The following is a 27,072-nucleotide window of genomic DNA, read 5'->3' on the forward strand; positions in this document are numbered from 1 at the left end:
CTGAAATAGCGTCCTTGATCCCAGACCAACATAGACTCCTCTTTGTTTGCACACAAAGCTGTTTTCCAGTGTCTCCTGACTATGCAGCCCTAGTCTGTTTCTGAGGTAGTTTAAATGAATCTTTGCATGAGCCAATGCCCATTTTCCAATTATGGCCGTCCTAGCCACATTATATATTCCTCTATAGCAAGCGTCTATATGTCTTATCTACCTTGCGTTGCTGCATATATACACTTCTTGGTCAACAAGTTACTTTATCTTCTTTTACATATATGATTACTTTATCATTTCGTACATGTTTCTTCTGTTGCTTCAGTTACATCGTCATTCTTAAGATTTTCATATTGTTTCAGTATGTGCTCATATATTTTCTTTATGACCTCACTCTGCCCTCGTCAGATGTCACTCTGCATTCCATAATATTCATTGGTGCGTGCAGACGTCCTTCCACTCTTTCAGTGTGAGAGTACATTCAGTATAGCTGTCTGAGTGCATATAATCTCTCGCACACTCAATGCGGTATATGGACAACACAGGGGGTCCCACAAGCAGCTCTTTTCCTGCTGTTGCAGTTTGATGGTGGTGAGGGGGTGGGAGTTAGGGTATATGCATCCAACTGCTACTCGGCATTCGCCCCTCTGGTTGAGTCCTCAACCAAATTCACCTCTTCAGTCTCCTTCGTCTTCTCTTCATACTGCCGTCTCTTTGGGATCCATATCTTTGTCACCCCCCTCAGGTGACCTGCATTCTTTATATGTTCATCCACACTTCAGGTCATGTGGCAATAATCTCCTGATGGCAGACAGAATATACAGCATCCTACATCATTTTTATGATCCTTAGGGTAGTAGAACTTTGTTCCTGAAAGTGCATGGGTCCATTTCTTAATATTTTCACAGGTACGTTCCACATTTTGTTCACCAGTCCTAGCCTCTATGTCAATCATGATTTTCATCCGAATAGCTTTCTTTGCAGTCTTCTTGCACTGTCCAAGATGATATTTATGGGACAAAATCATAGCAGTACAAATGCTAGTATTGCTCCAAGTAGTTTGAAGGCATCCACCACCTAGAAAACAGAGACAAAAACCAGCCATCCTCCTCCATCTTGGCTACTTCATCCATCATTTCTGTGTTCAAGGTAGACAACATTGTTATTGCATCCATCAAAGTCCCATCTCTCTTCATCATGGGCAGGTGTAAATGTACAGCAAGAAGGCCCAATCTTGGTGCATTTGCCTCCTTCCATTGCTGTAATTACCATACCTGAACTGGAGAGCCATTAGCCTGATTTCCCTCAACTCTTCTCTGATCGCATTAAATCAATTTATTGTTGTATTGATTGTTTGCAGCAGCTTCCATCTGGTTATCTGCAACCATTTAGCATTTACTGCAGTCTGGGTTCCTGGCAGGAATATTGCTGTGAATATCACTGCTGTTCTGCTGAACAACCTATGCTCATCTAGAATGTCATATGACTTTGCTGAGAAGTAATTATTTCTCCTCTGTCTGCTTCGATGAAAACATCTTTTCTTCCTCAGGTGCATGTTCATTTTTGGGAAGTCTGAAATCTGCAGGTCACTTAGTGGTACTATTAAGTCTGGTATGCTTATCAGCACCAATGAACAAACTCCTCCCCACTTTGGTGGCAACTTTAAATATGCTCTTGATCCACAGGCCCAATAATGGTCTATCAGGACTGCTGTTCCTTCCTTCATGCCTGGTACATCAACAACTCAGCCGCACTGGTGGTTTTCTCCAACTTTCACTAAGCTGTTATTTCTGAAGCATAAAGACGCATTCTTCAGGGGTAGTATCTGCAATGGTCATCCCTCATCGTCGACCCATGTCAACAATCTTGCAATCTTAGGCCATTGGGTTTGGCATTCTTTTTCTGCATTAGCCACAACTACTTCCCATTTTCCGGTTAATGCTGCTGTTTTGCAAACAACCAGTCCATCAGCCCATCCTTCAGGAGTAAGAATGGTTGCTTTGATTTTTAGTTGATCTCTTTCCCAGCATTCTTGTATCTCCTTCCCATTCTTATCATTGGATTGTAGCATCTTATTTTCTTCAATCTTGATTCGCTTTATTCCAGGCTGTTCATATTTTATTATTTTATGCATTGTTTCTGACTTTTCTCTCGACTTGGTTTCTTGTACATAATTGTCTTCTCTTTGAGATGTTGCTTTATTCACCCACGCTAGGGATACTGTTCTACCTTGGAACTGTCCTCTGGTTAGGCAAAGTGCAAGGTGTGTCAGGCAATGTGCATTTTTCACTAATACTTCTGTTTCTATAAATATTTTAGAGGTTCCCAAAGCATAAGGTATTAGGGAACACACATAGTAGTTTTCATCTGATGTTTGTCTTCCCACCTTCTTCATATGCTGATAGCACAGGACATTTTTTAAATTAGCGGAATTATCAAGATATGCGTGTATATCTTCATGATATTCCCCAACATCCCTTTCAAATCAAACTAAATGTCTTGTAATATTATAGAAAATGCTGTTCGTAATTCCATCAGGTATAATAGTAACTGGGCCTCATTCCGAGTTGGGTGGTAGGGGATACCGGGCACCGGTAAAGAGACCGGTGCCGGTAATCCCCTACCGTCCAATTCTAAGGTCCCTTAGCGGGAACCGTAAGGGACGTGTGGTCGGACCACACGTCCCTTATGGGTCCCGCTAGGGGACCAGGGCGCAAATAACGGGCTTGCCATTCACAAGCCCGTTATTTGTGCCCTCCTCATTCCAATTGAGCCCTATGTGGGCTCAACTGGGAATGGGGAATGGTTTGTTCAATGGGGACTTACCGGTACCTCCAGGGTCGGAATGGACCGGTAAGTCCCCATTAAACAACACCGGAGGCTGTACCAGCATTGGGAGGCGGCCATGGAGATAATTGCTCCATGGATACCACCATACTCGGAATGAGGGCCCCTGTCTCATTGTTCGACATCACGTCTGCATTATTTTTCATAACATGTCTGAATGCCATAATAATAATAATAATCCATGAAAGCTCATTGATTTTCTTGATGGCAAAGAATCTCTTATATTCTGAAACCTCATTTTTTTAAAATTCTGAATATGTAACTCTGTAATTCTTCATGGAGAACACTTTTAGATCAAGAACTGCAAGATGATTGCTATAATTATTTTGAATATAATATAATTGTTCTTAGGATTTACAAAAAACATTACTATATTCACGTGTCTACTCACTAAAGCTGGATAGGACTGTAATATGTAGGTAAAAACAGCAAACAAGAATGTGTGTAATGTTATTGCAATAGGTCACATTAAGATGAAGTGTGCTTTTCTTGTTTCGGCTCTGGTAATTCAACGTAATGTTTCTTGGGCCTGTCCAAAAAGAAAGTTCTAGGATAACTGTAAGTCTATGTATTCCATATCAAAAACTGAAGGAAATTGGCCCTTACTCAAAATACTGTTGTGCTCTTCATTTTCCTTGTCTTTGGTCCTGGCCATTGAACGAGTCTGTACACGCCGAACTTCTTCTCTTGCTTCACTGTTGGTAGTTGCAGGAGGCGTCTGATTTTCTCATTTATATGGTTTGATGTTGTGCAAATGTCACCAAGCTCTTCTTCATTTTAACTAGGCAGTTGAAGGGGTAACATCTTCCACCTCATATGGTCCCGCAAAGCCGGGCATACTGCAAGTGCATTCAAACTTTCGTACCAGCACCTAGTCCCCTGAGTATAAACTGGGTTGTTTTAACAAATATTCTGCTTCAGGGGATTGATCGTCTTTGTTGTTTCTCTTTGACCCCTCTTTCACCCCTCCCTTTGATTTTTGACCTGTTGAGACATGAAAGAAGCACTTGCAGTCATTTTGGTTAGGTAGTTATGCATCTGGTCACCTAATACCTTCACTACACTATGGGCATACTTTTTTAACCTAGTTGGAGGATCAAGGGAACTCTCATGCGGCATCTAGTCATTAACTCATGAGAGTTATATGGTGATCTGGCCAGGCTGATTTCTTAGCGCGTATAAGGCAATGGGTAGGCAATGTAGCCTTCTCTTTTTTAGAATCTTCTTAATTTTTGCAATCCTTTCCTTCAATAATCCATTTAATTGTTCACAGATGCCATTCGCCTGTGGGTGATAAGCTGTGGAAAATGTATGCTTAAGGCCTAATAGAAGAACTATTTGCTCAAAAAGCTCATTTACAAAATGTGTTCCACATTTCTTGCACACACCCCATCTTGAAAAGACTTCACACAGAAGGAACTTAGCAGTGCACGTGGCGTCAGGGTGTGTGCATGGACCTGCCTAGATCCATCTAGAAAAAGGACATACCACAACCAGCATATATCTGTAGCTGTTGCATGTCTGCAGCAAATCTGCATAATCTATATGTAGGTGCTGAAATGGGCCATTGAGTCTAGGAATTTCTCCTCTCACTGTTCGCAAAGTGTGCCCTGCAGTGAATTTCTAGCACACGATGCAATTTACAATAAACTGTACCACACGCTCTACCAGATTTGGGGAGAAGCACTCTTCTGCAATTGTAGCAGCTAGACTCTATCGAGTCATATGGGCGGGATAGTGAAACTGTTCCAGCAGTATCATCAATAATGCCAGAGGCATAATTGGCTTTCCAGTACTATACTGTCTCCAAATTGGCCATGTGGAGAATAAATAACAGCACGCTTTTTCCATAGCTCCTTCTGTTCTTGTGGTGCTCATCCTTGTGTCTCAATAAGATGAGCAATAGATAGCATGTTAAATCCCTCCTTTACCAACATGCATCATCCTGCCATCTGTTTAACACTTTCTATTTCGAAAATAGAAATGGTTGGAAAATAGGCTGCGTTTTTTGCTTCTAAGTCTGCAGCTTCATTTCTGTGAGAAATGACATCTTCTCTTTTAGTGGGAGCTGTGCATTTTACAACTGGGAGCGTCAATGGGAGTGCTAATACTTCAATAAATGTATCCAATAGGGCTGCATGTTGCACTGGAGTGCCGTCTGTGCGGTGGAAGCCCCGCCTTTTCCAGCATGACAAACTTGCGTGTACAGATGACATCACATAGGCAGAGTACACTGTCACTTCCTCATCTTCGAATCTCCGAAGTGTGGCGATAAGCACCACTAATTCTGCAGCCTGTGCTGAGCAATGCAAAGGCAATCTCGTGCTTGTCACTACTTCAAATTCATCCTTTCGGTTCAGCTTTACTACTGCTGATGCAGTATGCCTTTCACCAGTCGTTTTAAAACAACATCCCCCTCCCAATAGCATTTTCTCTAACTTGGGGATTTCATTGTAATTTTCAACATACGTTATGCAATCACGTACATAATCGCCCTCCCCTAGTGGTTCAGCTATGAACGTTGCTGGGTTCACTGTCTTACATCTGACAATCTTAAACACAGGATTCAATATAATTACCTTGTATCCTGATGCTCTTTGTGTGGTCAATTAACTTTTGGGCTTCTCTAAAATCGCAAATATGCATGCTCTACAAATAGTGTTACTGAAAACGCCATTGTTATACTTGAAGCTTTTTCAATTGCAAATGCAACAGCAGCTAAATGCTGCTCATAAGGATAATGCCCCTTCATAACTGGATCTAAAATCCCACTATAATAGGCCAATGGTTTATGTCTGTGTACTAATGTTGTTTATTGTGTAAGGACTACTGTCATGACATCTCCATTCGAATGAGAAAATAAGTAAAACACTTTATGATAATCTGGAATTTCCAACACAGGGGCTGTACTGATTGCCTTTTTTAATTCTTCAAATCCTTCAGTCATCTCATCTGTCCATATTATTGTACTCTTGCCCACCTGTGCTTCTTTAAGTCCTTTTAAAAATGGTTGAATATAGGTACTGTAATTGAAAACCCAGGATCTACAATATTTACATAGGCCTAAACATTGTTGCATTTCCCTCACTGTTTCAGGTTCTATGGTCTTCATAATTACTTCTGCTCTCTCAGGTGTCACTTTCCTCCCCTCATGAAAAATCAACTGTCCTATACACAAGACTTAATTCTGGCCATATTTAACTTCCCTTTGTCCACCTTATACCCTTTCTTTGAGAGTATAGTCATGAGCTTAACTGAACCTTCTCTGCATCTTTCTTCTATCTCACTGCACACCAAAATGTCGTCCACATATTGAACTACTGCACTTTCGAGCTGGACATTACCCAGGTCCATCTGAAGGACTCTGTTAAAGATCTGATCGAAGGCGACTCACAGTACCCCTGGGTCAAAAAGGTATGTTTCAGGTGCATATTTCTATGTGAAAAGGAAGTCAAATCTTGTGAGACTTTGTGAAGGGGAATTCAAAAGAACAAATGTTTTAAATCTAGATCTGTGATATACTTGGCCTTGGATGGGATCTTGCATAATATTGTTGTGGGATTTTGAACTAAAGGAAACTCAGCTTCGACTGAATTGTTGGCTCCCTGTCGATTTTCTCACTGGGCACATAGCCGTGTTACATGGAGAATCGGATAGTAACAATATGCCTTGCTTCCTTAAAGAGGACATGGGATATTGATTTGCACGTGGCAAAAGGGCTCCTGGTTTAAGCTTAATTTTAATTGCACCTGCTCCTTTTAATTAGCTCACATCATATGGACTTGTGGTCCATAAAGTATTTTGCACTTTCTCTAAATCTTCTTGAAGAAATTATGGTACCCTTTTTACCATCACCATTCTCTAACTCATCATCTGAGTATTCATCCTTAAACAGTTCCTCATCTGTCAAATCTGTCAGCCTGTATCCTTCACTGAGGGCTATCACTGTTCTCCATCCTCTTCCCTCATCATTTGGCCCATGACGATCCACCCTTTCCTCTGACCACGGCTGCTTTTAACTCTAAGGGAATAATCTGCCCTTCTTCCCTTCTTCCTCATCCATATGGATTTCTGGTCTGAACAAAAACTCATCAGGTATTCTTAATAGCTTATCTATCAATCTGAGCAACCATGATGATAAAACAGTTACTCCATACAAGAATACTTCTGTATCTAAGACAACTCCTCGTTATGCCTTGAGGCCTGTAAAGGATAATATAAGCTCTCTCACATTCATATAATGTATCCCTGGGGTGCGACACACTATTCCTTTGTCAGTAAAAGACATCATCATGTTGAGTTTCGTCATCAAGTCACGCCCTAATATGTTAACTGGCGTCTGCAAAGAAAATAGCAGTGGCATTAACATGTTGTGTTCTCCTATAGAGATTGATAATTCATACGTAAAAGGAACTAAATTCATCACCCCAGAGAATCCCTGTGCACTCATGGCAATACCTGACATTGGATATTTCCCTCATGGGCAAAGAAACAAGTTGCTCCAGTGTCTCCAAGAAATGAGAATGTCGTGCCTCCTATCATCACAAGTACCCTTGGTTCATCTTGGGGTTCTGGTGTCAATGATAGTACTGAAAACATCAGGTTGCTCTGTCCTATTGTGGATATAGATTTCTCCCTGTACCTGTGAAAGGATCTTCTCCTTCCACAGTCACACTCCCCAATTTGGTTGCAGGTGCTTGCTGAACTGCTGTATTCATATTCCATTATGGTACCATAGCCCTGCGTGTTTGCACTTGCTGAGGTTGTACTTGTTGTATTTGCATGGGCACACACAATTGTTAAATGGCGCTCCATCATTTGTCGTGTTTTGTGCAGTCACACCTGCGTATCCTTCCCAGTTCCAAATGTTGTACGCTTTTTTCCCTATGATGGCTGCCAGCAGGCCTTTTATGTCATCTATAGCTAACGTCATCCTTGATGTCATTCTCTCTAGCTCATGAATCCATTTTCCTGCACTGGAAGTTAAACTCAGTAATTTGCATCTTATATTATCTTTATCTGTTTGTGGCCACGGTATATATTGTGGCCATCCTCCCCATTTCTCTAATAATGGGAATTGTGAAAATCCTGGTCCATAATCATACCTGCCTACTCTCCTTATTCTCCAGGCAGGGCTAATCTCTCCCGTTTGTCTCCGCCCTGGTAGTGCCATTAATCTGCTTACATAAGGCGGGGATACATCACCTGTGCTGCACAATCGTGCTTGTGGTCACACAGTATATGGTGTCAATTCTGGTCTTCTCTCTTTATGGCCCTCTAAATTTGATAATTTTATCCCTTTTGCTTAACTCGTTTCTTTTGAAATTCTAGATGTGCCCTCCCTTCGAGCTCTCTTATTTTCCTCCCTTTCTTTGCCTGACATCATTATTGTGATGCTGGAAATGCATTGGAGGGACAGGGCCTCCGTATCCTTGTCCTTTACTGTTTTTATCGTGTTCTGTCGTGTTTTCCGCGCAGGAGTTCGTGTGAGACTGCTGGCGGTGCAGCTCTCTCTCTTGGTTTGGTGAACAGACCCATGGGATACCCTTATGGCACCCATGGGTAGGGGTGCAAACCTGTGCCCCTAGTGCATGTTTTTGGGCACCTGTGGGTGGCCCACAGAGCAGGGTATGGGCTGGTGGCAGCTACATGCTGAAATTACTGGTGCCCTGAGCGTCCTCCATTTTGGGATGCCCAGGTCCTGTCATTGGAATCGGTAGATTCCTGATGGAGACAAAATGGCCCCCATGGCCTCTTGCCTTCCATCGCCTGTTACCTTGATCTTCCCGAAGTCCCGGGAATCCCTGACTCTGTCCCTTTTCCCTGACTGGCTGTTGGGTGGAAGTTCCATATATGGTAGTGTGGGGAAGTGCCGACCAGACTGGCTGGAGCCTTCTCAACAACCGTATGTTGTGGGTATGCCTGTGGGTGGGACCTGGGTGAATGGAGTGTGTGACGAATACGCATTCCATGTTGTGGGTGTCTAGTATCTGGTGGTTGACACAATGACTGAGACAGCCCTGCCCGAAACCGGTATGAATGCAGTATGAAGTGTTGAATGGCTCGGTACTTGTCCCAATAAACATTACTTGTGAGTGTCTGGAGAGAGGTGAATGGCCTGAATGCACTGTGTGCCTGATTGGTTGCCTGCCTGCATGAATGCCCTTCATAGTGATTGGATGCTTCAGTGTGACACAGCGGAATGAATGGGTGATCAACAGTATATCTGGAGACCTCTCACTGCTAGGAATTGTGTTCAGAAGTGTTCAGAGCTGAGGTCCAAACTACGAAGAGTAACTGGGGTGAAACTGACGCTTGACCTTAAAGCCCTGCTGGAAGAGAAGAATTGCTGTTGCTCTCCTTCGCAATCTGAAAGCTGCTGTGTCTCCAAGGACTGACCCAGAGAGGACATGGTAAGGCGCCCTCTTCCTGAGCTACGACGGACCATCGTGCACCAGCTGACCTTTGCCAAAGCTCCCTGGTAGACAGACCTTTGACAGGCGGCCGACCCGATACGAGGACTGCTGCTGAACTCCAAGGAGAAGCACTCGGACTGTTGTCGGCGACTATCGACGACTGCCGTCGCCGACTGGAGCCGCCGTGCTCCCGTTGCCTAACAACTTCATTGATCCAAGGACGCTCTCGTCCGCATTGTCGCCTCTGTATCCTGCTGGAGAAGGCCTGACCGTCGACGCGCCGAGGAGCATCCATCGGTGGGTTTCCCGACACCAAAAGACCACAGAGACGCCGACGACTCGACGCCCTTGCTGGGCCACAGTTCTTCAACCTCTTTGCGGTCCAGAACTATCGACACCGAGGTGCCCCGCACGCCTCTTCCTTGCAGGACATTTATGCTTCCCCATCCATGAGCACCACTAGGAACGACGTGGCCACTTCAACGTCGTAGCTCGACGTGTTCTCCATCAGACGTTCGACGACCCGAGACTCCTGCCTTAAAGGGAGGGCACTCAAGAAGGGCCGTCGATTCCCTGATGAGCAACTCTACATCACCAAGGTACTTTGGGGTTGCAGAACTATTGGAAAGTCTAGTGGGAACAATATATGGACTGGGTTTGTATCTTTCTTCTACAGGTTGCCCAGGTGGGGGGATCTCCACACAGAACTGTGTCTACCGGTATCGGGCCAGTATTCTGCCAAATGCTCAACCATCTTCCTTTCCTTCCTCTCTCTAATGCTGGTTTCCGCTTTATTCTGATCAGTGTGTCATTCTAACCGTATGCACTTTGATGAGATCTAATAACGTTAGTGGTACTACTTTAGAACTGTATATATTTACCATTGCTGATTTTCAAAGTGAGTTACCGTGATATTGTATGTACCTTTGAATATTAATTATATAAAGACTGTGTTGTAACCGATACAGTGTGTGGACATTCCTTTGTGGGTGCTTGGGGACTACACTGTACTTAAGAACCAGCCCGCATCACCTCCCGAGAAGCTAGGCCTTGATTGCTCGACCATAGCTACCACATAGAGAATGTTGGCTGGGGCCCTCTGTGCCTCCCCGCTACCATATAGAGAGCGGAAGTACAGACTCCCCCCACCGGCCGTCTTTACACTGGTGGCAGCGCTGGGATGCTTATGGTTTTAAGAATCAGTGTATAACCGTACCACTTACGAAGGATAATTGTTAAATTAAGGTTTAGTTGTGTACAAGATAACTGCATTACAAGCAAAGGAATCTTTTGCGAATGGTAAATTGACTCGGATGAGCTTAGAGGCACTCCAGAGTGCTTGTGAAGCCAGGGATTTAGACTTTGTGGATAAATCCAGGGCTGAGCTGATAGCTGCCCTGGTGGACTAACAGATCGATTGTGAAACTCTTGAAGGGTGAACGCAAACAACGAGGACCCAACCCCGGGGGTTGTCGCCGAAACTGATTTTGGGAATGCCACCATTGCTGCTGCCTCTGTTCCGAACCCCAGCAGTTCCTTGGAGCTTGAGTTATTAAGGATGGAATTGGCCTTTGAATATTCCAAGTTGGAAATAGATGCTGAGCTTAAGAAAGAGGAGTTGGCACAGCAAGTGGAACTCAAGAATAGGGATCTTGAACTCAAAGACAAGGGCACTGAATGTCAGCGAATCCAGTTAGAGAAAGCTCGAGTGGAGACTTCAGCGAAACCAGTTGAGAGTGTCAGGTCCCCAGCAACCAAGTTTATGAAAGATTTGGTTGGTGTGTATGTGGAGGGTTCTGATATCCTCCAATCGATTGAAGCGTTTGAAATGGCTTGTGCAATTCATGATGTTGATAAGAGAGATTGAGCTAAGTGTTTGTTAAGCAGAGTGCCTCAAACTGGATATAACCGTATTCTGAAATGGAGTGTGGAAGAAAGGGGTAACTATGAGTGCATGAAGTCTGCTTTAATTGCCAAGTTTGGTAAAACACCGACCCAATACCTTAAACGGTTCAGGGATTTTAAGAAACGAGAGAATGTGTCTTGGATTGTCTGGGTGAGTGCTGCGCAAATGAACATGATGGGGTGGATTGATGGTTACAAAGTGAAAACATTTGTTGAATTGTCCCACCCCTTGTTTTTTGAGCATTTTTCAAAAGCCTGTTCACAAGAGCTGCGACAGTATGTTGCTGACCAGAACATTTTGGATCCCTTTAAGCTGACTAGGTTGGCTGCCAAGTGGGTCTCACACCAGGTGTCCCCTAAGGACTCCAGTGGGAAGGACAAAGACAAAGAAAAGGGGGACTCTCCGAAAGCTGAGGAGTCCCAAATGCAGTCACAGTCGGCTAAATCAAAACCTTCCTCTCTGAAGACCCAAAAACCTAGTGGGGATAAGTCTGTTGTGGGTGGGAGTAAGAGTAGTGGACCGCCTGCTACAAAGCAGGGTCCCAGTGGCTCCAGTACCGTACCCTGCACTCCTGGCACTTGTTGGGATTGTGGGTCTCTGGATCACCGAAGGGGTGACCCCAAGTGTAAGGGTAAGGCACTTGGAGTCCAGGCTGTAAGCCTGACCTATCCCACTCCGTACCTGAGGTGGAGGCCACTGTCCTCCCCTCCTCTACTGGGATCACCTTCGGTGCTCCCGTAGAGATTTCCTTAGTGTCCCTTGGGGCCTGGGACCAGTACGCAGAAGTACTGGCGACTATCCCACAGAACACTCGTAGGTTTTTGATAAATGTCCTCTTGAATGGCCAGCCTTCTACTGGTTTGAGAGACACTGGGGCAAGTATGACAGTGGTGGACAGGACCCTGCTCAAGCCAGAAGACTATGTAGGTGCTCCTCTGAGAACCACCAGGTTAGCTGGTGGGCCTCCCAAATTATCGCCTGTAGCCTTAGTCAACATTACAATTGGAGATGAGACAGCAAAGCTTCCTGTCCTGGTCCAGGACAACGTGCCTGCGCACATTTTGTTGGGAAATGATTTGGCCGATTTGGGGATGATCACGGATGGTCTACCCATGGCTGCTTTGGCGGTCCCCCGATCGCAGGTCACACAGGGTCCGGCTGCAAGCCCGGTATCCTTGCCAATGGTGAAACCCAAGGAACGAAGGAAAAAGAAAAGTAAGAAGGCTACCTCTGTGGAGGGAGCCCCTGCTTTTCCTGCTGTTCTGAAATCACCCATTGGGATCCATGCTCCGGACGGGCTGGGTCCAGTGGTGAATCCAGTCTCGACTCCTGTGGGGGAAGAGCCAGAAGACTTTCCTGTGGGAGAGGCTCTCAACCCGGAGGATCATCCCGACCTTCAATGCTTGTTAGCTGAAGGGGGACCCTCCCGGGCGGGCTTCTGTAAGGGACAGAGAGAGTGCCACTCTCTCGAGGGTCTAAGGAAACAGGCCCTGTCCCAGGCACAAGGAGTAGTGCCTAGGACACACTGGATTTATTGGGAGGGTGAGCTCCTTGTTAGTGAGCCCACTAAGCCTGAACCTGGTGCCCTCAAGAGGTTGGTGGTACCCCAGGTTTACAGGCCCGTCCTGCTGCAATTGGCACATGAGGTGCCCTTGGCTGGTCGTCTTGGTACCAAGAAGACTAAGCAGAGGCTCTCTGCCCATTTCTACTGGCCCCCGATGGGAGTAGAAGTGGAGTCCCACTGCAGGACCTGCGCAACTTGTCAGTTGTCTGGCAAGACTGGAGGCAGTGTAATTGCTCCACTGCAGCCATTGTCAGTGGTGGGCACACCGTTTGAGAGGGTGGGCATCAACATCGTCGGTCCCCTTGACCCTCCCACTTCAGGTGGACATCGGTTCATCCCGGTCTTGGTAGATCATGCCACCAGGTACCATGAGGCTATACCCCTTCGGACTGTAACTGCCAAGGTGGTTGCCAGGGCTCTCCTGGGCATTTTCACCCATGTTGGATTCCCTAAGGAGGTCGTCTCTGATAGAGGATCCAACTTCATGTCGAGTTACATGAAATCCATGTGGAAAGAGTGCGGGGTAACCTATAAGTTCTCCACCTCTTATCACCCCCAGACCAATGGTCTGGTTGAGAGATTTAATAAAACTCTCAAAGGCATGCTAGGTGCTTTGGAAGGAGGTGATGCGGGCTGGTTCTTATTCTTATTAGTACTTATTAGAATCCTGGCTGGCCTTAAGGTTCGCCGTTGCCTGACCCATCATCTGTGTCATCCTCCATCTGAGGCCTAACACATTGTCCCCCACTTGCTTGGCAGGGACTGGAGGGGTGGCCTCCCAACCTTCTCTGATTAAGGCAAGGGGCCCCCTCACGGGATGTCCAAAGAGTAACTCAAAGGGGCTGAAACCAGCACCCTCTTGAGGTACCTCTCTGTAGGCAAACAGCAGGCATGGCAGGAGAAGATCCCACTTCTTCCTTAGGGGACTACACTGTACTTAAGAACCAGCCCGCATCACCTCCTGAGAAGCTAGGCCTTGATTGCTCGACCATAGCTACCGCATAGAGAATCTTGGCTGGGGTCCTCTGTGCCTCCCCTCTACCATATATAGAGCAGAAGTACAGACTCCCCCCACCGGCCGTCTTTACACTTATGCCCCAGCTTGTATGGCTATTATCCTTTTCCGCATCATCAAGATCTAGTCTGCTTAAAGACAGCATTCTATGGTTGTCTGTTGTGATGTCATCTGACCTGCCTCCTGTTTCTCTCGAAGAGGTCCTTATACATTCTCTTGGGTTTTATGCCCTTCTTTAGCCCTCATTTACCTAAATAAATCCCCAAGTCTTTTCTCTATGCCTTTTCTGTCCCATACATCAGCCCATGTTGGTATTTTTAGTACTCCTTGCAACTCCCTACGGCCCGTTGCGATCCTCTCTCTTCCTCAAGTCATTCTTGTGCTTGAATCGGCACTATGCTTCTATGACATGTTTTAGTCTCCTACTTCTGTTAATTTCTTCTTCCCTTCTCCTCACCTCCCTGAAATCATCTTCCTCTCGCCTTCCTTGCAACCTATGTACTTTTCTCTTTTGTGCTTCTATCTTCTCTTGTCTCTTCTCTTCAAACCTTTCCTTTTCCTTCTTTTCCTCGTACCTTATCCATTCTTCCCTTTGCTTGCATTTTCTTTCTTTCTCTTCTCCATATGCTCTCTTCCTTTTCTGTCTTTTCCCGCTCTTCTCTCTCTCGAACCCCATGAATACCCTTATCATCCAACTTGAGCAATATTTGTCTTCCCATCCATTCATTCTGTACTATTATTATTCACTTAGCATTATCTTTTATCTCTTTCTGTTTCTTCGCTTCTTCCTCTATCTCCATGTGTCTATCTTGTCTGTCCTTCCTCTCCTCACGTGTCGATATATATTTGCGTTTTCTGCTTTTTTTCACTTCTGCATTGTCCTCACTGCTGTAAGTGGGAGCTCATATGTCAGATTAACGTACCCCGCCGCTGCTTTCAATTCCTTTAAGGGATACATTCACTTCTCCTCTGTGTCTACGCTCTTGTTTTCAGGAGGAGAAAGAGGAGCCAAAGGAGTTTTATCCTCCCCTTTATGCTGATTAAGCATCTACTCCTACTTGGCTGGATCTTCTTTCTCGCTCCGATACATTCTACATAGCTCTAAAATAGCCAATAGCTTCTTTCCCTTGTATGTGGCATGCAAATATGTCATCAAATGTCACAATACTGTTTTTGACAACGAACCCTCCTGAGGCCACAGCATGTGTGTTTTATTAGTCGTGCCTAAGACCCATTCTGAATCATATTTCCTTATTTTAGCTGTATATCTTGGCAATGTCCTGCATAAGGGTAGAAGAGGAGTGTCCCCCATGGTGACCAGTCCATTTTTTTAATGTCTATACTTACCAGATTTTTTTATTTTTCTATTTATGTTATCAAATATACCACATTGATCAATTTGAGCGGGCACCATCAATTGCTGCTTTTTTATTTGAAAATCAAAATATTGTATCCGCTTTTAAAATTCTATGCAACAATGTTATTTGTGTTCCTTCATTTACACTTTCAATCAATTTTTAGTATCTCGTTTTATCATTGATATTTTAAGAATCTCTTATTTATTTATTTATTAGTTTCCTTTGATTTTTTTATCCTTCGGATTGACGTCAATCTCTTGATAAAAAAATCAAAAAATGGCCTTAATATTTTACTACCGTTTTATGTCTATTAGTTTAAATACAATAAAAGCTTTACACTGATATATTTATAACCCCACACATGTGCACTTCAAAAAACGTTCCCCTTCGAACAGCTTCATTTACTATCTTTAGTAAATGTATCTCATCTCATTTTGACAACATCTTGGAGTTTGATATGCACTCTTCTTGCTGGCCTTGTATCCTTAACACCCCTACTTGGAGTCTTTTTAGTGCGAATCCTTCCATCCCATTGGAACCAGAAATTGAGGTATCTAATTCTCTTCTTTATCCCCCAAAAATCCTGTTAACTTACTATATATATATATAAAGTATATGGCCCACTCTGAATTTTTTTGCAAAGTTTGGAGAGGTTTGGTCCAGGGGGGGCAAAGTTATAGGGGGGTCCCAGAACTTTGTTTTTTCCCATAGACATAATGGGAAAAAAAACTTTGCGCACCCCTACAGCCCAAACCGCTGGATGGATTTACACCAAATTTGCGGCAGGAGCGGGGGATTGGTCCCAAAAGCGTGCTTTTGCAAATGTGGCGTAAATCCGTCCAGTAGTTTTTTTTTAAAATGACAAAAATGTAAGGCAAAAAAATTAGTGATATCTCCGTCCGCTTTGCGGACGGACTTCCCGGTTTGCTCCGCGGACAGTGCCCTGATTGGACGAGCGGCTTGCGCGATGTCCGCGGACATCCGACGTGTTTGCTGATTGGACAGCGTGGGGCGTGGTGCACGTCAGATTTTTGGTGGTGCCCGACATCTTGCATTCGTGGATGACCACGGACAGCAAGGTGAAACTTGGTTTAGAAATTGTATTTAGTGGAGTGTGTTGGTGTGTAAGAGTGTTTGGGGAGGGTGGGGGAGTATGAGATAGGTGCAATGTTGTATGTTTTTTATGTGCTAGATGCTTTTGTTGTGTTCGATTTGTCTGCAGACAACACGGCTGTTCTGAAATGTTCGTAAATAAGCAGAATGGATTCAGTGTCAAGTTGAAAGTGTTCTAAGAAGACTTGTGGGGTCCTGGAATGTTCACAGGGGGTGTCCTGAATACGTTGTCTGTATTGTTCGTTGTCAAGCTGAAAGTGTTCTAAGAACAATCGCGGTGTCCTGAAATGTTCATACATAAAGAAAATGGGGTTGTTCTGAGGACGTTGTCCGTATTGTGTGCCTGCTTAGCTGTATCCAATGAGGGAATGGCACAGAGAATGAAGTGGAAATGGTAGAAGGGCTGTCTAAGAGTTATGCGGTCTGTGGACAGGGTGTGCTACATCCGGGGTTTTCCAGCAAATCCAGCATGGAAAGAAGACTGTACGGATCAGCCAATCAGATGTTGAGGTTGTGGATGTGTGTTCAAAGAGACTGTGTGTAGTGATGATGGCAGAAGTGGAGAAAGTCAGGGTGTTGGTGCTCAGAGATATGTTTTTGCATGGTGTACAACAGTATGCTCAATGCAGGCATGTTGCAAAGAATTTTGATGTTAAAGGAGTGGAGGTGGTGTGGAGCACTGTGCCTGATTGCAATTTACAGGGAATTGTACAAGTTTGTGAAGATATGGGCAGGATCCCCATGTGGTAGTTTTGCACTATGGTACTTTCCATTTGGGCTATGTCAGTGCCCCTACTTTGTTGGCAGATTTGGAACGCTTGGTTCAAGCAGTAATGAACATCCTTCCAAATGCCAAAGTAATTTTTTCTGGATTAGTACCTAGGGCAATATGGGACAATAGTTCAGTTTTTTGTCCGCAGCAAAACAATGCTAGGCATGTAATCAACCGAGGCATGTGTGCCTTCATGCTTAGAGCTGGTATGTTCTTCTGTAATAATGAGAATATTGATTCCAGTAATGCTGTTTATTTTAAAGAAGATGGCATTTCCTTATCTTTTATGGGAAATGCCATTCTGTTTTGGAATGTAAGGGTTGCTTTGGAGAAGGTTATGTGAACATTTTAGGAGTAAAGTAAGAAAAAATAAAAATACAAAATAACAGGGGTCTGTCAAGCATCTGCAAAAAAACCCCCAAAAAAGTCTCTTTTCAGAGCCAACCTCAAAGGGGAAATGGGGCACACTATTTAAATTTACATTCACCACGCTCAGATTTTCGATATGTCCGCGGACATGGCGGTAGTCCGCGGACATCGAAATCACTAGCTAGGGGTTCAGTATGTTCTATGTTACATGTACATAAAGTCCGGGATATTATGGTTAAGTTTTGCTACTAAAAACATATGAAATTCAGTGAAAAAACATTGTTAAAAGTGACATTATGGTTAAGTTGCGCTACTAAAAACCTATGAAATTCAGTGAAAAAACTTTGTTAAAAGGGACGTTATGGTTAAGTTGCACTACTAAAAACCTATCAAATTCAGTAAAAAAACTTTGTTAAAGGGACGTTATGGTTCAAAGTAAAACCGAAAAACCCCTGAAATTCGGCAGTTATGGTAAAATAAGCAACCATACATGTAACATAGAACATACTGAACCCATAGCTAGTGTTTTTTCGCTGAATATATATATATATATATATATATATATATATATATATATATATATATATATATATAATATATATATTTATATTACATGGCCAATCGTCAAGTGCAGCTATTCTTCACCGGTTGCATGTGCATCATCATTGAATGGGATGACCACATCGGACCTCTATGTCCGTACGCACTTGTAGCAGTAAGAAGCAACATACCATCCTTTCTGGTGTCATAGTTCACAGCCATTCACGTCGCCTTTTAAATCACTATGAGAGGAATACGACTACTGTGTCAACAACGCATATTTTCTGTGCGGTTAAACAACAACGTCACCATTACCACTAATATTTTAAGTAACATACCATGCTTTCTGATGGACTACATCACAGCGATTGGCGCCGTCTTGGCGCTGAATGTGAGAGGAAACCGACTACTGTGTCGCCAATGCATACTGTGTGTGTGATAAAAACTGTGCCGCCAACGCATGGTGACTGTGTGGGAAAGCATCAACGTCACTGTCAAAATTACCATTTTCATTGTGCAGCACAGACACAAACTTCCGATTTCTAGGCAAATGAGAATAGGGCGATGTTTTAGCACTGTGCATTGTGAAATAAACATACCTTACTAATTTTTACATGTTATTGTGTTTTTTAACAATTTAATCTTTCCTTTCACAATGTGCCATGCTACATTGCAGTATGTTCTTTAGTAGGTGGCGTATCATGGTACGTGAGTCATTATGGAATCATTTCTTTAAGCTGCCAAGGTACGTTATCCAGACCGCTATTGCACACCACTTGGTTTGGATACCTGAAGCTCAGGCCCATCTATTATGATGTCATCATTGTGGTCATAGTCCGCGCAACAGGGGGCACGAAGGTAAGGTGGCTTTGGCTGAATTTCCAGGGTTTTGTTGCATTAAGTTCTCACCTTAACATCCCTGCAACTAGTTTTTTCCATTAATTTCAAAGGTTTTGTTACACTGTATTGCTCATCTTAACGTTCTGCAACTAAAGTTATTTCCTTGAATTTCAAAGGCTTTGTTATTCCGTAGATTTTTAGAACGCTTTCAGACCACTAGCACGGTCTTCGGCCATGGCCTTTGGCGTGCCCACTCTCCATTTTAAAACTCTACCAGACCACTAGCCATGGCCTTCGGATTGCAGGCTTTGAGAACTCACAATGTTTTTAGGCAATACGCAGTGAGATTAAATGATTTGCCATGGAGTGCACACTTTGGTTAAGCAGCGTTCTACAAGCGGTACACCCTTTTTGGCGCAGGTCAATTTGGCACGGCCATTCCGCCGTATCGCTTATTTTTCGGTGCACCCTTTTCGGTGCACCCTTCATGGCTTGAAAGATATTTTGGCACAAGGGATGTTTGGACGTGGCTGACATTGCAGCCACGTCTAAATGCCTTCATGCTAAATAAGATCACAGGACTGCACTGCACCAAGCCTCGCCAACTCTCACTTGCGTTGCTTTTCTTTTTAAAAAAAAACAATTTATTTAGGAAAACAGATTGGACACAGGATTTTTATTTAATTAAATTAAATTGATCAAAACAATACTGCTTTGAACCCTGGTCTGCCAGAGTTTGAGGGCCAGCCTTTAACCACTATGCCACAATGGCTCGGTACTTCACAGGGCATACATTCCATACTTAGCCTATAATTTAACACATTCAATGATAAAAGGCTAGATATGAAACTTGTGAAAATCCAGACAATAACATAATTGTAGCATAATGGCTAAAGTGCTGCGTCTCGAACTCCTTAAGGCCAGGGTTCTCTGATAGCAGGATTCAGGATAATTGTGATTTATAAATTATAAATGTCAGTTTTTTGAATATATGTGCAGTGTAAGGGGGGATGTGTAGTGTGAGGGTGTGCATGTCATCTCAGGGTGTGTGTGTTTGATGTGAGCATGTGTGTGTATACATGGAGTGAAGTTGTTTGTGAGGGATAGTTGCATGCAGTTTATAATGTTGCAGTAAATAAATGTGTTTCATATATAATACGTGTTCAAATCTGCAATGACGGTGTAATACACGTCCCATCCTGTTTTATAATGTTGCAGTAAATACATCTTTTTCACGTTTAATCCATATTGCAATATGCAAAGTGCCTGCAGGTTCAAGCCAATTGTGACCTCTCGTGCCAAAACATCCTTTCGCCGAGAGGTACAAAAGGCAAAGTGCCTGCAGTTTCATGCCGTGCCAATTGCGACCTCTCATGCCAAAATATCCTTATGCCGAGAGGTCCCCCCAACTGGCTGCGTCTCATCTTACTTGCCCTCTCATCATTTCCCCTCCTCACCCCCATATCTGTCTTTCAACAATACTCTGCTTTATAAAGCTAACTTCAAAACTACACATACCATACTGTCACTCAAATATATAAATCCTTATAGAACTATGTTAAGCAGAAGTGTACAATTGTGGCATTATTCCCCCCATCTTGACTGTGAGACGACAAATACCAGAATGCAATTCAGCAAAAGACAAAAAAATTGTCTCTGAGCGCAAAACCTTCAAAAACTGACAGTAGCATGATTTTTAAAAAAAGAATGCAGATGCTGTGTGTTCTGAGATATTTAAAACTTTGAGAACTCAGAATGTTCTTAGGCAATGCGCAGTGAGATTAAATTATTTGCCATGCAATACACACTTTGGTTAAGCAGCGTTACATTTTGGTGCCATAATATTGGCGCGGGCCGATTTGGCACGCCCATTCCCCTGCAGCGCCCATTTCGGCACACACTTTTCGGCACAAATGCCATTCCGGCACCGTTATTTTGGCACAAAGAATATTTGGACGTGGCTGACATTGCAGCCACGTCTTAATGCCCTCATGCTAAATAAAATCACAGGACTGCACTGCAACAAATATTGCCACCTCCCACTTTCTTTTAATTAAATTAGTTAAATAAAAAAAAAATACAAAGCCTTGAACCCTGGTCTGCCAGAATTCAAGGCCCAGCATTTAACCACTAGGGCACAATGGCTTGGTGCTTCGTGGGCATACCTTTCATACTTACCCTATCATTTAATATGTTCAATGATAAAAGGCTTGGTATAAAATTTGTGAAAATCTAAATAACATAATTTTAGCATAGTGATTGAGTTCTGCACCTCAAACTCCTTAAGGTCAGGGTTCTCTGATAGCAGTGTTCAGCATAAATGTGATTTTTTTTCTGTTTTATAAACAATGTGGATGCAGTGTGTAATGAGATATTTAAAACTAAGAAAACACGTGGCATTCAGGACCGTGGACTGTCTGCCATCCATACAGTAAAAAGGACCGACCCTGCTTAGTTTCAATGCGAGGAAGAATCCAGCCCCCTTATGCCATGTTTCTCTAAGTGTTCTCCTAAGGGGTGGCCCATATATTAGGCAACATCGCCTTAGTGGGCTGACCCCTTCCTCACTTTGAAGCTAGGAAGGGTTCATCCCAGTTACAGAAGGGATAGGAAAACCATTGGTTCCTGTAAGAATACCTATTTTCTAAATGTTTATTATTGACTGGGAAATACCAGAATGCAATTCAGAAAAAGGCCAAAAATTGTCTCTGAATGCAAAACCTTCAAGCAAGAGATAACCCCACTAACCCAACGGCTAAAACCTCAACTCTTGGCAGACGCCTCTCAAATGCAAAACAAACACAACCACTCCCCTGCACCCCAAACCGCAAGCACTTCACTGCAACAACAAAAACTACCACATATAGTATCGCACAACAGCACATGGGAGCTCACGGATCCGGAAACCGCACCCATGCTCAGCGAACGGCGCTAACCGAACTGAAGCTGTCAACAGAACACCTATAATCTCTCTCTACATTTATCCTACTACTCCCACCAACTGATCCTACCCTACTAACTTTCAGATCTTCCAGAGTACCAGGGGACCACTCCGGCGTTGATAGTGCACGGTATAAATAACCTTTAACATAATATAACATAAAGTTTAGCCTGATTGTGCCAGATAACCTTACTGTACCAGACAGCCTGATTTAGCAAAATAGCACCATTTTGCATTTAGCCAGATTGTGTCAGCCAGCCTGATTGTGCCAGTTAGCAGCATTTCGCATTTTGCCTGAGTGTACCAGATAGCCTGATTGTGCCAGATGGTGGGATTTCACATCTAGCTGGATTGTGCCAGATGGCAGTATTAGCATTTAGCCTGATTGCGCCAGATAGCAGCATTTCACATTTAGCCTGATGGTGCCAGATAGCCTGACTCTACCTGATGGCAGCATTTCGCATTTACTCTGTTTGTGCCAGGTAAACTGATAATGCCAGATCTCTCTCATCAAGATAACTATTAGCGAGCAATATCTGACAACTCGGTAGACTATACTCTGTGCTAGCTAGTCCACATAAAATTGCAGATATGAGCCAGCTTCGCAATTAGATAGAATTGTGAAGATTAGCATTACGTTATATCTAGACAGAACTGTAATACTAGCATGAGTCCTATCTAGACTAAATTGTGAAGACTAGCTTGCGTCATATCTAGAAAGAACTGTAATACTAGCGGGCGTCATTTCTAGACAGAATTGTGAAGATTAACTAACATCATATCTAGACATAACCATAATGCCAGCTTGTGTCAAATCCAGACAGAATTGTGAAGATTAGCTTGCGCTATATCTAGACAGAGCTGTAATACTAGCTTGCATCATGCCTAGACTGAATTATGAATGTCAGCTTGCTTCACATCAAGACAGAATTGTGAATGTCATCTTGCACCACACCTAGACAGGATTGTAAAGATTATCTTGCTTCACATCTAGACAGACTTGGGAACGCCAGATTGCACCACATCTAAACAGAATTGCGAAGATTAGCATTGCGTCATATCTAGACAGAACTGTAATAGTAGCCTGTGCCATACCCAGACAGAATTGTGAAGATTAGCCTCTGTCACTTCTAGAGAGAATTGCAATAATAGCTCACATCATATCTAAACAGAATTGTGAAGAATAGCATTGCATCACATCTAGACAGAATTGTAATACTAGCACGCATCACATCTAGACAGAATTGCGAAGATTAGCATTGCATCATATCTAGACATACTTTTAATACTAGCTTACATCACATCCAAATAGAACTGTAAGGATTAGCTCACGTCACATATAGACAGAATTGTGAATGTCAGCTGGCATCACATCTAGACAGAACTGTGAAGATTAGTATTTCGTCACATCTAGACAGAATTGTAATACCAGCTTGCATCATATTGAGACAGAATTGTGAAGATTAGCTCGAATCACATCCAGAATTTGTGAAGACTGGCATTGCTTCAGATCTAGACAGAATTGTAATACTTACTTACGTCACATCCAGAGAGAATTGTGAAGATTAGCATTGTGTCACATCTAGATAGAATTGTAACGATTGGCTTGCGTCACACCTAGACAGAATTGTAAATATTAGCATTGCGTCACATCTAGACAGAATTGTAATACTAGCACGCGTCACATCTAGACAGAATTGCGAAGATTAGCATTGCATCATATCTAGACATACTTTTAATACTAGCTTACATCACATTCAAATAGAACTGTAAAGATTAGCTCACGTCACATATAGACAGAATTGTGAATGTCAGCTGGCATCACATCTAGCTAGAATTATAAAGATTAGCATTGCGCCACATCTAGACAGAATTTTTAAGATTAGCATGCGCGGACTCTAAACAGCGATGCCGCTAACCAACCCACTAAACAATCTCTCCCCTCTGCATACAATTCTCACACTCTCCAAAAAAACAACCACAAAGCAATACAAATCGTACGCACTTCACTACATCGCAACAACAAAACATATCACACATGATGAGCCACATTATGACATCGGCAATAGCCGTGCCTGTAATACAGGCATGGCTGTCGCCAGTGTCATTATTTTTCTGGTGCCCGCAGATGGGCAATTACCGGGTCATTACGGCCCTGCCAGACTCAGCAATTGCCCATTTGCGGGCATCGGAAAAAAGATGCTCCCCATTCGGCCCCACAGGGCCGAATAGGAATGGGGAGGTCAGATGCACCGGCACCATTTATAATGGTGCTAGTGCATCCAACATGCTGTGCTCGCGGGTGCCTTTCTGCCTGCCTGCTGTCTCTTATCTCTAAGACACATTTCGAACTACCTCTAAATATGTATAATACTGATTAAAATGGCAGCGGATTGGTCTATGCAACATTATAAAGCAGGTTGCCCTATAGACCCACTGGTTGGTTGGCATTCCCACCCAACCTTAAACTTTCGGCTTGGCTAGCAGCACGTGAGTCACGTCAGATTACCCCCCACTATCCCAATTAGTCCAGCATCTCTCATCAGCTTGACCATGAGCCAAAGTTTCCTGTCTGTAGTTGACCTTGCAGTCTTCTCTGTTCTGGGACATTTAAGGGAGTATGAGCACATGACTATCTTCAATCACAGCTTAATGAATAGCCCTTGTTTTTGATGTAGCCATCATGTGCGAGCAGACCCCAAATTCCTATTTACTGCTATTTGATTCAATTATATGGGGTGTTACTGCTCCTTTGGCCTCTAGAGACTTGCTCACTCCATCATTTAGGAGCGCAATCCACTGTTAATTGTCCAATACTTGGTTCTTGCACATGTTTTCATCTTCTTTAATCTAGGGGAAATATGTCTCATAGCTTATCCATCTGCCTCCCTTTGTGCTTTGCAGCTATTCCTTGAAATAGCATCCTTGATCCCAGCCCAACATAGACTCCACTTCGTTTGCACACACAGCTGTTTTCCAGTGTCTCCTGACTCTTTAGCCCTGGTCTGTTTCTGAGGTAGTTAGAATGAATCTTTGCGACATCCAGTTTCCAATTATGGATGTCCTAGGCACGTTATATATTCCTCTATAGCGAGCTTCTCATCTACCTTGTGTAGCTGCATATTTACACGTATTGTCACCAAGTTACTTTATCTTCTTTTACATATATGATTACTTTATCATTTCATACATGTTTCACCTGTTGCTTCAGTTACTCTGTCATTCTTATGCATCTTCATATAATTTTAGTATGTCTTCATATATCTTCTTTATGACATCACTCTGCCCTTGTCAGATGTCACTCAGCGTTGCATAATATCCATTGGTGCGAGCAGACATCTTTCCACTATTTCAGTATGAAGGTACATTTGGTATGGCTGTCTGAGTGCATATCGTCTCTCGTACACTGAATGTGGTATAAGAACAACACAGGGGAAGCCATCAGCAGCTCTTCTCCTGCTGTTCCATTATGACGGTAGTGAGGGTCGTGAGTTAGGGTATAAGCGTCCAACGCTCCTCTACATGTTTTAATACTGACGAAGAACTGTATGTATTTTTACAATCTTAATTTTCAGTAAAGTTCTTTATCCTTTTTGTAAGTTGGACTTTGAGTTGCATATATACATTATAGCTTTAGGCCTCCCTACTGTAGGAGTTTCCTCTTTTTACCATTAGTGTTAATATTATCTCTAATCCATCTAATTTAGCCTTTTCAGACTCTATGTACTTTAAGTTCGGCTCTGTTGCTCCTTTACAGCATTTGCACAGCAATGTCAATGGTAATCAGACTATTAGGTATTTTCACCTGACTATTTTATTACAAGTAATTTTAGCATTTTTATACATAGCTCCTTAGCACCTTTAAGCACTAGCACTTTAAGCAACAGCAGATAAATGTAACATGTGGAAGATTCTATGCAGATTTTGAATATTATATGTATTTTAATGCTTTATCTATTTTATGTAACTGCCTAGCCTTTAGAGGGAGGTTATCCTCTGCCAGACCCAGATTTGACGTTACTATTTTAGACTATTTCATCTTTCTATTCCTCTATGTACATGTATACAATTTAGGAAATAGCTTTACCTATTGGTGCATTATTGATTTACTTTCTTTTTCTCGTGTTTCCATTTCATTACTTTTTTCTATTTCATTTTCTTACAGCTGGATTATATAATGGCAGGGTTGCCTAATATTTTAGTCATAGACAAAATATGTTCTCCTTTATATAGTGTATTAACTACATTTTAGGTGAGACCTACATTTACAACATAAAAAGATGTGTATTATTGGTCAAAATATCTGCGATAAATTGAAAGGCACCAATTTGTTTACATTATGGTTTTAATAATGAAATGCTTTATTAACCAACACAGGTTTATGTGCAATGCTCTATTGCTTGAATGGTGTATTAAGAAGTCCGAGTTGTTGGCTTTTGGTAGTACACCAAAGTCCAACCAACTCACTTAATGTATATTTCTGACACTGGTTTTAAAGGTAGCTCTAAACCAATTTAAAAGTAACTATGTAAGTGCACACGGCATGGCAAAGCATTTCATGCGATTTAGATTTCTAATCAGATTAAAACACTAGCTTTGTATTTGCAGATATTTTTATTAGCTCAGTCTATATCTACATGCGATTATATTCCCTTTAAAAATGGCGCTCTGCATGAGCTATTAGGTCAGCATTGGACACGTGATCACGCAGCATCGCGCTCTGCCATTCCGTGCCCGCTTATATGCAGGAGTCATTAGGAAACAGTGAAAACTAGCCTGAAGAACTCTGTGGTGTTCGGTTTGTACGTGATGCGTGGCTGTACCAGACCTTAATTGGCCATTTTAAATAATGTTGCTTATGGATACCACGCTATTTTAATGTGGTTTTTGTTTAAATAGACATTTGCACTGAGCAATTTACCAGAGACGTCATTTCACCAAAATGCCAGGGGTAGCGGAAGTGACATCACGCGACCCTTGACCCCCTGATGACATCACATGAAGTTATGTCATTTGACCCCACCCCAAAGTGATATCGCAGGAAGCGATGGAACACGACCTTTCACCCATTGACAAAACAGGAAGTGGCTTCACATAGCATTGTACACTACGATAAATATGGTTACGATATCACTATAATGTGATGTACACTTCATACAAGAATGGATCGTCATATGTAACGTTAAGATCAGTGTGTATAGGCCCATTTTACCAAATTACTGTGAATGCAAGCAGACGTCCATGACCAAATGATAATGATGTGTTATTATATAGCACTTACGCTTAAGCGCTTTATATAGAAACAATATACACCCAATATCACCCAACCTGTGCCAGTACTCATTTATCGACCTCAGAAGGATTAAAGGCTGAGTTAAGGCGTTTAAGGACAGCCTAAAT

Source organism: Ambystoma mexicanum, chromosome 4p (genome assembly GCF_040938575.1).
Source record: "Ambystoma mexicanum isolate Mex_15411 chromosome 4p, UKY_AmexF1_1, whole genome shotgun sequence".
NCBI lineage: Eukaryota > Metazoa > Chordata > Amphibia > Caudata > Ambystomatidae > Ambystoma > Ambystoma mexicanum.